Consider the following 13,370-nt stretch of genomic DNA (forward strand, 5'->3'; position numbering starts at 1 on the left):
CGTGAAAATACGAAGAGGGACTCTGATAATGATGATGACGAGGTTTTACTTCGTCTGCTGCCTCGTTGATAATCAACTGAGAGATCACCTCACTTTTCCACACTTTGAATACATTTGCAATAAAAAAAAATAACGAAAAGAAAAAACAATGGGAACAACAAGAAATTCTTTTTAGCTTTTCACCGTGGAAAGAAAGCAAAAAAAAATCGTTTGTAAGCGTCTATACGACAGGTTGGGAAGAACATTCATTTATCTTCGAAAGACGCTCGCGAGTGGACGTCGAAAATAGAAATTCAAAAAATAAATAAATAAATATAAAATAGCAACAAAAAACTTAGAACACAAAATAAAATACAGCCAAATACACTTTACATATTGTACTCAACTATAGAAATAACATTCACATTAGAAATTATAGTAAACGTGGTGCGCCTTCGTTAGAAATCGCTTTTGAGCGGAGAGCAACCAAAAAAAAAAAAACGCATCATTGCAGTACCTTTTGCATTCAATTCATTTATTTATCAACAACGCATAGGAAACGGTTTGTGTTTTTTTTGTTTGTTTTATAGGAAAATAGCCCTAATAGGGTGAATTTTTTGATAAAAAAATAGTTAAGGTGGTTTGCTTGCCCAGATAGATAAAAAGAGAGAGACGTCACCAATATCGCTGGCGTCTAGACGCACCCGTGAATTTTTTTGGTTTGTGATCAAGAGCGATAGAATTGATTTGAGTTACGTGATGTGACGTGTATTATCACTGCAATCAGTTGGTGAATGTGTGCACGGTAGACAAGGTGTCCGATTAAATCGTACAATATTTGCTTAGAGAAAGAAAAAGTGGAAACACATATACACAAGAAAAAAGAAATAAACGGAAATATTATTGAAATAAAGTGTATAGTGATCACAAAAGGAATATTAAAAAAAATCCCGTGTGAAAAGCACATTTTTTATTTTGTTTTTAATAAGAAAAAATTTCAAATTTATTTTCAGTGTAATTTTTTCGGGGTCTATTAATATCGACTTGAACCTTAAACGTGTACTACGAATTTTTCTCGGATATCATAAAACTTAACGAAAAACGTGGAGTCCAATTGGATTATTCCGCTTAATTAGCAGTATTGAAACGCATTACTAATGCGTTTCAATCACAACAGACAATTACGCTATAAATTCAAGGATTCTAAGGATTTTCATCAAGGCTGTAAACTAAAGTAAGTTGAGATATAAGCAAAACAAAACAAAAACTTCAAGGATATTTATGCTCCCTTACGGACTTACGAGGAGATATCATATGGTTATAGAATTTAACCACATGAAGCTATTTATGAAGTGATTATGTAAAAAGTTTCTATTTTTTGTTTAAATAAAAAATTTCGCCTTGGTCTTAACACTCACTCTAGTAGAGAACACACTTTTTTCTATACCACCATACATATATATGGCCATAGAGGAGGATACGAATACAAAAAACACATACTCACACATTGTATTCTCTCTCCCTCTTTCACTCACTCACTCATTCATTCACTTTCACACTCTCACCAAAAAATAGAAATTTATGATTTTTATTAGATTTTAAAATGCATTTTTATGAGTGCTATCTAACAACAACAACAACAACAACAATAACCCAATAACAAGAAAAAGTGAAAAATAAAATCTTGAAATTCTTTCATCTTATTGTGTTGTTGTTGGTTTTTTTTTGTTTCGAGATTTATAAATAAATTTTGATTTTATATAAAATTGTTGTTGCTGTTAAGATTTTTAGAAGAAGAAAAAAAAAAAACACACAATTTGCTTGTTCGTTCAGTTGCCGACATACATAGTTGCCAGTTTTGTTGTCTTTTGTGGGGATAGTGGTGAGCACTAGATCTTTAGCTCTCTGTTTCTCTCTCTCTCTCTTGTTTTATTGCTCTTCATAGTGATGACTAGGCATATGTTATTTCTCCATTTATTTTGAAAGTGAGATAGTGTGGAGTATTTAAAGTTGAAGAATCTATAATTATTATTACAGCAAAACACTTGTTAATGTCATAAAACCACACACTATTCGAGTAGAATATCCCCAAAAGTGAAAATAGAAAAAAATTGAGGTTATCAGAAAATAACTAAATCGATTTATTAGTAAAAATAAGACTTTGGAATATAAATGTATTGCGGAGAGAGATCTTTCGGAGATAGATCTCTGACTAATACAAACAATTTTAAGACTCTTATAATTTCGACTCATAAATGTCAATTAGTTTTCTTCGAAATATTAATTTTAGATGTAGGCAAAATTTTTGAATCAATTTTATACCTCATATGATTCATAAACAATATTAGAACATTTTTGAAACCATTTTAAAATATTTAAGCTTGAAAAACAGTAAAAGTTCTGAATAATTTCATTTTAATGATGATCATAATATATACATGGTATATATGACCATGTGATCGTCCTTGTTACAATAATAATACACTTTTTCCTGTAAAAATTTCAAAAATGTTGAATGGTCAAGAAAAACAGGTACATGATTTTCCCAACCTACATGTTCTCAAATTCTACCCGTTTTAGTACTGAATTTATGCTTATTCCCACCTAATTTCTTAATCAAAAAGATAACTTTTATCACAAAGACAAAATACATGGTTTTCTGTGCACCTAGATTAACGGAACACCGGCATCTGATGTCAAAATTTTTGTGATTTCTTCATTTAAATTTCATAAATAATATAAACGTCGTCATATATAATTTTGCACTTAATGCACTAATTTTTTTGAATTGATTTGTATACTTTTTATGCAAAAAAAAAAATTTAAAAAAAAAATGTAGAAATAAAATATTGACAAAATTTTCTATACAAATAAAATGTTTACAAAATTTTCTTTACAAATGAAATTTTGAAAAAATTTTCTATGCAGGTAAAATTTTAACCCCCATTTTCATGAAGCTCCGTTAGTGCTCCGTTAACTAACGAACTTTTAAACCGTATTATGGACATAGCTGCCATCTTGCATGTATATTCCATATGCCAGTTAGGAACTTAACTGCCGAAAATTTTTCAATTAATGTTAACCGGAGAGAAGATATTTGCAATTTACTTTCTGTTAACTGGGAGTTAAAGCCTAACGGAGCTACATGAAAATGGCCGTAAGAAAATTTTATAGAGATATAAAATTTTGACAATATTGTCTATGGAAATTAAATTTTCACATAATTTTCTATAGAAATAAAATTGTGACATCATTTTCTATAGAAATAAAAATGTGACAAAATGTTTTATAGAACTAAAATTTTGACAGAATGTTCTATAGAAATAAAATTTTGATAAAATTTTCTATAGAAATAAAATTTTGATACAATTTTATATAGAACAAAAAATTTTGACAAAATTTTCTATAGAAACAAAATTTTGACAAAATTTTTTATAGAAACAAATTTTTAACAAACTTTTGTATAAGAAAAAATGTTGACAAAATTTTCTATAGAAATAAAATTTTGACAAAATGTTCTATATAAATAAAATTTCGACAAAATTTTCTATAGAAATAAAATTTTGACAAAATTTTCTATAGGAATAAAGTTTTGACACAATTTCCAAAAGGAATAATATTTTGACAAAATTTTCTATAGAAATGAAATTTTGACAAAATTTTCTACAGAAATGAAATTTTGACAAAATTTTCTACCGAAATAAAATTTTGACAACATTTTGTATAGATATGATGATTTTCCCAACCTACATGTTCTCAAATTCTACCCGTTTTAGTACTGAATTTATGCTTATTCCCACCTAATTTCTTAATCAAAAAGATAACTTTTATCACAAAGACAAAATACATGGTTTTCTGTGCACCTAGATTAACGGAACACCGGCATCTGATGTCAAAATTTTTGTGATTTCTTCATTTAAATTTTATAAATAATATAAACGTCGTCATATATAATTTTGCACTTAATGCACTAATTTTTTTGAATTGATTTGTATACTTTTTATGCCAAAAAACAAAATTAAAAAAAATGTAGAAATAAAATATTGACAAAATTTTCTATACAAATAAAATGTTTACAAAATTTTCTTTACAAATGAAATTTTGAAAAAATTTTCTATGCAGGTAAAATTTTAAGAAAATTTTATAGAGATATAAAATTTTGACAATAGTGTCTATGGAAATTAAATTTTCACATAATTTTCTATAGAAATAAAATTGTGACATCATTTTCTATAGAAATAAAAATGTGACAAAATGTTTTATAGAACTAAAATTTTGACAGAATGTTCTATAGAAATAAAATTTTGATAAAATTTTCTATAGAAATAAAATTTTGATAAAATTTTCTATAGAAATAAAATTTTGATACAATTTTGTATAGAACAAAAAATTTTGACAAAATTTTCTATAGAAACAAAATTTTGACAAAATTTTTTATAGAAACAAATTTTTAACAAAATTTTGTATAAAAAAAAATGTTGACAAAATTTTCTATAGAAATAAAATTTTGACAAAATGTTCTATATAAATAAAATTTCGACAAAATTTTCTATAGAAATAAAATTTCGACAAAATTTTCTATAGGATTATTCCTATAGTTTTGACAAAATTTCCAAAAGGAATAATATTTTGACAAAATTTTCTATAGAAATGAAATTTTGACAAAATTTTCTACAGAAATGAAATTTTGACAAAATTTTCTACAGAAATAAAATTTTGACAACATTTTGTATAGATATACATTTTTGACAAAATTTTCCATAGAAATAAAATTTTGGGAAAATTTTTGTACGGAGATAATTGACAACAGTTTCTATAGAAATGAAAGTTTGAGAAATTTTTCTATAAAAATAAAATTTTGACAAAATTTTCCAAAGAAATAAAATTTTCACAAAATTGTCTATAGGAATAAAGTTTTGACAAAATTTCCAAAAGGAATAATGTTTGGACCAAATTTTCTATAGAAATAAAATTTTGACAAAATTTTCTATGGAAATAAAATTTTGCCATAATTTTCTATAGAAATAAAATTGTGACAAAATTTTCTATGTAAATAAAATTTTGCCATAATTTTCTATAGAAATAAAATTGTGACAAAATTTTCTATAGAAATAGAATTTTGATACCATTTTCTATAGAAATAAAATTTTGATACAATTTTCTATAGAAATAAACTTTTGACAAAATTTTCTATGGAAATAAAATTTTGATACAATTTTCTATAGAAATAAAATTTTGATACAATTTTCTATAGAAATAAAATTTTGACAAAATTTTCTGTGGAAATAAAATTTTGATACAATTTTCTATAGAAATAAAATTTTGATACAATATAGAACTGAAATATTGACAAAATTTCCTATACGAATATATTTGTACAAAATTTTCCATATAAATTAAATTGAAATAAAATTTTGACAAAATTTTCTATAGAAATACAATTTTTTATAAAAATAAAATTAGATAAAATTTTCTATAAAAATAAAATTTTAACAAAAATTTCTAAAGAAATAATATTTTAACAAAATTTTCTATAGAAATAAAATTTTGATAATAAATTTTATAGAAATAAATAAATTATGATATCGACTCATAAATGTCAATTAGTTTTCCTTGTAATATTAATTTTAGACACTTGCAAATTTTTTGAATCGATTTGTATACTTTTTGTGAAATAAAATTTTGACAAAATTTTCTACAGAAATAAAATTTTTATAAAATTTTCTATAGAAATAAAATATTGACAAAATTTTCTATACAAATAAAATTTTGACAAAATTTTCTATGCAGGCAAAATTTTGAGAAAATTTTATAGAGATATAAAATTTTGACAATATTGTGTATGGAAATAAAATTTTGACATAATTTTCTTTAGAAATGAAAGTTTGATACAATTTTCTATATAAATAAAATTGTGACAAAATGTTCTATAAATTCAACCTCGAGCTTGAATTTACAAAAAGAAAACAGAAAGAAACAAAATTTTGTCAACATTTTCTATAGAAACAAAATTTTGACAAAATTTTCTATAGAAATGAAATATTGACAATATTTTCTATAGATATAAAATTTTGACAAAATTTTCCATAGAAATAAAATGTTGACAAAATTTTCTATAGGAATAAAGTTTTGACCAAATTTCCAAAAGGAATAATGTTTGGACAAAAGTTTCTATAGAAATAAAATTTTGACAAAATTTTCTATGGAAATAAAATTTTGCCATAATTTTCAATAGAAATAAAATTGTGCCAAAATTTTCTATAGAAATGAAATTTTGACACAATTTTCTATGGAAATAAAATTTTGCCATAATTTTCTATAGAAATAAAATTGTGACAAAATTTTCTATAGAAATAAAATTTTGACAGAATGTTCTATGGAAATAAAATTTTTATACAATTTTCTATAGAAATAAAAGTTTGATACAATTTTCTATTGAACAAAAATTTGTCAAAATATCCTATACAAACATAATTTTTACAAAATTTTCCATAGAAATTGAAATTGAAAAAAAATGTTGACAAAATTTTCGATAGTAATAAAATTTTGACAAAATTTTCTATAGAAATGAAATATTGACAAAATTTTCTATAGATATAAAATTTTGACAAAAATTTATATAAATATAAAATTAGATAAAATTTTCTATAGAAATATAATTTTAACAAAAATTTCTATAGAAATAAAATTTTGTCAAAATTTTCTATAGAAATAAAATTTTGACAAAATTTTCTATATAAATAAAATTTGACAAAAATTTGTTGTAAAAATAAAATTTTGATAAAATTTTCTATAGAAATAAAATTTTAACAAAAATTTGTATAGAAATAAAATTTTGTCAAAATTTTCTATAGAAATAAAATTTTAACAAAAATTTCTATAGAAATAAAATTTTGACAAAATTTTCTATATAAATAAAATTTGACAAAAATTTGTTGTAAAAATAAAATTTTGATAAAATTTTCTATAGAAATAAAATTTTAACAAAAATTTGTATAGAAATAAAATTTTAACAAAAATTTGTATAGAAATAAAATTTTAACAAAAATTGCTATACAAATAAAATTTTGACAAAATTTTCTGTAAAAATAAAGTTTTGACAAAATTTTCTATAGAAATAAAATTTTGACAAAATTTTCTATAAAAATAACATTTTTATAAAATTTTCTAAAGAAATAAAATTTTGACAAAATTTTCTGTAGAAATAAAATTTTAACAAAAATTTCCAAAGAAATAACTTGTTGACAAATTTTTCTGTAGAAATAAGTGTATGATGGTTTTGGGTGTGATGACTTTGTCGGCCGTTCAAATTTCGTCACAAAGGTAGTCAAATCTAACAAATCTAATTTTTTGCTGTATATCTCATATATAGGACAAAACTCATAATGCACGTTCAGTAACGTAAGAGCGACGGAGAATGTTCAAGGGAATATGTCCAGCGCTGAGGGCATATTGGTTGGGGAAAGCCAGTCATCAGAATATGAAATGATAGCGATTATTAAATGGTGGAGAAACGATAGATTAGAGAAAATTTATAGCCTTTAAAAAGACTGCATTAAATTATGGACATCGTATATGCTGATAACAAATATATATTTCGGATTTATAAAAGGTTTTGTAATAGCTCAGTGTAAGGTCCGAATGACTACTTCGGTCAGTCTAGAAATTATAAGTCACATTAAAGCTGTTGAAATTTTAAATTAATATAGCGATGTCCGTCTTTCAGTCTACTGAATATATGGACCCTCAACCATAAAAAAATGCATTGAAGACAAAATTTTCCAAAAAAGATAAATTGTAAGCTGTATCTAGATATGTTCCGATGTGAAATAAAGAAATCAGAACATAAGGAAATTTTTCTATTCTGCTTTCGACTTCGAACCATCCCTCGTGATATGCTAATGAAATATACCTCCTTTGTTTGAATTGCCAATAGGTCTGTGGGGAAAAATTGCTCACATGCCATTTGGATCAACTTATCCATCATCATAGTATAATCTAAATTTTAGCAAATGTTTATTTTATTTTGGCACAAAAATAAAATATGAACATTAAGTAGACACAATTAGCAAAATTGTGTCAGAAAGAAGAAAATAAAGAATATTCCAAACCAAGAGCCAAAAAAAAAATGGTTAGTTCACAGGAAGCAAATCAAAATAATAGAATGAACAAAGCACATTAAATCTTTGTGATGAATGATGAATAGGCAAAAACTATTGAGCTTAAATATAATTATATACCAATAAAATGACTTTGACGTCCCTGAGGGCTTTGTCAGCAGAGATGGGGCGTAATCATATGATTTTTTTTATCGCAAATCTGGAAATCTGGAAATCCTCTGTAATTTGCCATACATCAATTGCTATTTGTTTTTCTTTTTTTTTAATACAAGGCAATTATAATGTAATATTTATCTATTATATGAAATGGAGAAATTTTATTGACATGCTCCCTAAGGATAATTGGCAAATTGCATTTAATGCCCAAATATCATCACTGAACAAATATACCTATTGTTCGCAGCTGTCAGTGATGGCCAATTTAAAAAAGTGGAAAACTTAGATGGACGTATATAAGCAATTTTTTTTAAGCATCTCATATCAGTGCCAAAATCAACAAATGTTTTTCTAAATGAAGAAAATCAATCATATCGAAGAAGATAACGATAATAATTTTTGTTGTGTATATTGGGGGAAAAATACTATAGATAAGGTGACGATCATCACTAAAAATAATAGATGTAGAAAAAAATAAAATTCTAGCATTACTGGATGGCTGGTATGTAATGCAACAAAAAACAAGTATATACGGCCGTAAGTTCGGCCAGGCCGAATCTTATGTACCCTCCACCATGGATTGCGTAGGAACTTCTACTAAAGGCTGTCATCCACAATCGAATTACTTGGGTTGCGATAACACTTGCCGATGGCAAGGTATCGTAAAACTTTTTAACACTGTCTTCTAAATTGTAAGTTAGCCCATACGGGGTATATATTAAACAAAAAAAGGCCGATTAAATACGTATATAATCTAGTTTGACAAAATTTTCTATAGAAATAAAAATTTGACAAAATTTTCTATAGAAATAAAAATTTGACAAAATTTTCTATAGAAATAAAATGTTGACAAAATTTTCTATGGAAGTAAAATGTTGACAAAATTTTCTATAGCAATACAATTTTGACAAAAATTTCTATAGAAATAAAATGTTGACAAAATATTGTATAGAAATAAAATTTTGACAAAATTTTGTATAGAAATAAAATGTTGACAAAATTTTCTACAGAAATAAATTTTTTACAAAATTTTCTATAGAAATAAAATTTTGACAAACATTTCTATAGAAATAAACTTTTGACAAAACTTTCTATAGAAATGAAATTTTAACAAAACTTTCTATAGTAATAAAATTTGACAAAATTTTCTATGGAAATAAAGTTTTGGTAGATTATTTTTGGCGATATGGACCGATTTTTGTGTAATAAGTCATCGGCTATATATAATTAAAGACCGATATGGACCAATTTTTACATGGCTGTTAGAGGCCATATATTGACAAAATGTACCAAATTTCAACCGTATCGGATGACTTTTGCTCCTCCAAGAGGTTCCGGACGTCAAATCTGGGGACGGTTTATATGGGAACTATATATAATTATGGACCGATATGGACCAATTTTTGCATGGTTGTTAGAGACCATATACTAACACCATGTACCAAATTTCAACTGGATCGGATGAATTTTGCTCTTCCAAGAGGCTCCGGAGTTCAAATCTGGGGATCGGTTTATATGGGGGCTATATATAATTATGGACCGATATGGACCAATTTTTGCATGGTTATGAGAGGCCGTAAACTAACATCAGGTACCAAATTTCAACCGGATCGGATGAATTTTGCCCCTCCAAGAGGCTCCGGAGGTCAAATCTGGGGATCGGTTTATATGGGGGCTATATATAATTATGGACCGATATGGACCAATTTTTGCATGGTTGTTAAAAACCGTATACTAAGACCACGTACTAAATTTCAACCGGATCGGATGAATTTTGCTCCTCCAAGAGGCTCCGGTGGTCAAATCTGGGGATCGGTTTATATGGGAGCTATATATAATTATGGACCGATATGGACCAATTTTTGCATGGTTGTTAGAGGCCGTATACTAACATCAGGTACCAAATTTCAACCGGATCGGATGAATTTTGCCCCTCCAAAAGTCTCCGGAGGTCAAATCTGGGGATCGGTTTATATGGGGGCTATATATAATTATGGACCGATATGGACCAATTTTTGCATGGTTGTTAGAGACCGTATACTAAGACCACGTACCAAATTACAACCGGATCGGATGAATTTTGCTGCTCCGGGAGGCTCCCCAAGCCAAATTTGGGGATCGGTTTATATGGGGGCTATACGTAAACGTGGTCCGATATGGCCCATTTTCAATACCATCCGACCTACATCAATAACAACTACTTGTGCCAAGTTTCAAGTCGATAGCTTGTTTCGTTCGGAAGTTAGCGTGATTTCCACAGACGGACGGACAGCCGGACAGACGGACAGACGGACGGACGGACAGACGGACAGACGGACAGACGGACGGACGGACGGACATGCTTAGATCGACTCAGAATTTCACCACGACCCAGAATATATATACTTTATGGGGTCTTAGAGCAATATTTCGATGTGTTACAAACGGAATGACAAAGTTAATATACCCCCATCCTATGGTGGAGGGTATAAAAAAGCGCTTTGCATCTTTATACCCTCCACCATAGGATCACATCGAAATATTGCTCTAAGACCCCATAAAGTATATATATTCTGGGTCGTGGTGAAATTCTGAGTCGATCTAAGCCTGTCCATCCGTCCGTTCGTCTGTTGAAATCACGCTAACTTCGGAACGAAACAAGCTATCGACTTGAAACTTGGCACAAGTAGTTGTTACTGATGTAGGTCGGATGGTATTGCAAATGGGCCATATCGGTCCACTTTTACGTATAGCCCCCATATAAACGGACCCCCAGATTTGGCTTGTGGAGCCTCTTGGAGGAGCAAAATTCATCCAATCCAGTTTGATACATGGTATTAGTATATAGTCTCTCACAAACATGCAAAAATTGGTTCAAATCGGTCCATAATTATATATAGCCCCCATATAAACCGATCCCCCGATTTGGCTTGTGGAGTCTCTAAAAGAAGCAAATTTTATCCGATCCAGCTGAAATTTGGTACATTGTGCTAGTATATGGTCCTTAACAAACATGCAAAAATTGGTCGAAGCCGGTCCATAATTATATATAGCCCCCATATAAACCAACGCTCAGATTTGGATTGAGGAGCCTCTTGTAGGAGCGAATATTATCCGATCCGGCTGAAATTGGGTACATGGTGTTAGTATATGGTCTCTAACAACCATGCAAAAATTGGTCGAAATCGGTCCATAATTATATATAGCCCCCATATAAACCGATCACCAGATTTGACCTCCGGAGCCTCTTGGAATACCAAAATTCATCTGATTCAGTTGAAATTTGGTACATGGTGTAAATATATGGTCTCTAACAACTATACCAGAATTAGTCCATATAGGTCCATAATTATATACAGCCCCCATATAAACCGTTCTCCAGATTTGACCTCCGGAGCCTCTTGGAGGAGCAAAATTCACCCTATCGGGTTCAAATTTGGAACGTGGTGTTAGTATATGGCCGCTAAAAACCATACCAAAATTGGTCCATATCGGTCTTATGTTAGGTTAGATTAAAGTGGCAGCCCCTGTTAAGTTATAGACTCACTTAGACTATTCAGTCCATTGTTATATATAGCCCATCCCCAATCACACAAAAATTGTTCCATATCGGTTCATAATCATGGTTGCCACTCGAGCCAAAAATAATCTACCAAAATGTTATTTCTAAGAAAGTTTTGTCAATTTTTTATTTCTATAGAAAATTTTGTCAACATTTTATTTCTATATGAAATTTTGTTAAAATTTTGTTTCTATAAAAAATTTTGTTAAAATTTCATTTCTTTTGAAAATTTTGTCAAAGTTTTTTTTTTCTACAGTAAATTTTATATATTATCTGTCTTTTTTATTTTAATATATACCACGTATGGACTTACTTACAATTTAGAAGACGGTGCTAGGAGGTTTTAAGATACCTTGCCATCGGCAAGCGTTACCGCAACCCAAGTAATTCGATTGTGGATGGCAATGTTTAGAAGAAGTTTCTACGTAATCCATGGTGTAAAGGGTGATCCGGTCAAAATTTGGTCAAGGGAAAACGCGTGTAAATCGGTGAAATCGTTTATTTAAAAAATCAAATTAAATTTCTGTTTCAAGTTCAATTAGTATAAAATTCAGGAAAAATATTCAGTTAGGCTTTCGCTTTTCCAAATCCGGGCCTCACGCTTGACACCTGCCATCAGATTTTGTGCAGCCACCTTGTCCACCTTCTTCGCCGCAGAAAGCCAGTTTGCCTTGAACTGCTGCTCGTCCTTAGCAGTTTTTTTGGTCTTCTTTAGGTTCCGCTTGACAATAGCCCAGTATTTCTCAATTGGGCGGAGCTCTGGCGTGTTGGGAGGGTTCTTGTCCTTGGGAACCACCTGCACGTTGTTGGCGGCGTACCACTCCATGGCTTTTTTACCGTAATGGCAAGATGCCAAATCCGGCCGAAACAGTACGGAACAACCGTGTTTCTTCAGGAAAGGCAGCAGACGTTTATTCAAACACTCTTTCACGTAAATTTCTTGGTTGACAGTCCCGGAAGCTATGAAAATGCTGCTTTTAAAGTCATAGGTACAGATGGCTTGCCAAACCAGATATTTCTTTGCGAACTTTGACAGCTTTATGTGCTTGAAAATATCTGCTACCGTTCCCCTTCCTTTTGCCGTATAAAACTCCTGTCGCGGAAGCTGCTTGTAGTCGGCTTCGACGTAGGTTTCGTCGTCCACTACCACGCAGTCAAACTTCGTCAGCATCGTCGTGTACAGCCTCCGGGATCGCGCTTTGGCCGTCGTATTTTGTTTATCATCGCGATTAGGAGTCACTACCTTCTTGTAAGTCGATAGTCCGGCTCGTTTTTTGGCTCGATGCACGGTTGTAGACGATACACCCAGCTCATTTGCGGCATCTCGGAGAGAGAGGTTAGGGTTTCACTTGAAACTACCGGCAACTCTCTTTGTCGTCTCAGCGGCTTCCGGTTTTCAATTTCCCCCCGATCCAGACTTCCTGGCTGTCGACAAACGTTTCCCAAACACTTTAATTACATTTGTAACGGTTGATTTGGCAACTTTTAGCGATTTTGCCAGCTTTGCGTGCGAGTAGCTCGGATTTTCGCGATGCGCGAGCAAAATTTTGATACGCTGCTCTTCTTGCTTGGAC

General features: G+C 29.7%; 1 protein-coding gene across 9 annotated transcripts in view; it reads left to right on the forward strand.

Moving 5' to 3' along the window:
* Nucleotides 1–262: 262 nt before the first annotated feature.
* tn (tripartite motif containing protein thin) overlaps nt 263–13,370 on the forward strand; it is a 267,388-nt gene continuing 254,280 nt past the window's right edge. For 4 of the 9 annotated variants that reach the window (XM_075311489.1, XM_075311496.1, XM_075311493.1 and 1 more), the window contains exons 1-2: nt 269–541; nt 993–1,213. The gene's annotated coding sequence lies outside the window, so the exon portion shown is untranslated. Of the gene's footprint in view, nt 542–672; nt 794–876; nt 895–992; nt 1,214–13,370 lie in introns of those variants that run through there. The other 5 variants (XM_075311495.1, XM_075311497.1, XM_075311498.1 and 2 more) reach the window with 4 other exon arrangements.

Source organism: Haematobia irritans, chromosome 5 (assembly GCF_050003625.1).
Source record: "Haematobia irritans isolate KBUSLIRL chromosome 5, ASM5000362v1, whole genome shotgun sequence".
NCBI classification, from domain to species: Eukaryota; Metazoa; Arthropoda; class Insecta; order Diptera; family Muscidae; genus Haematobia; species Haematobia irritans.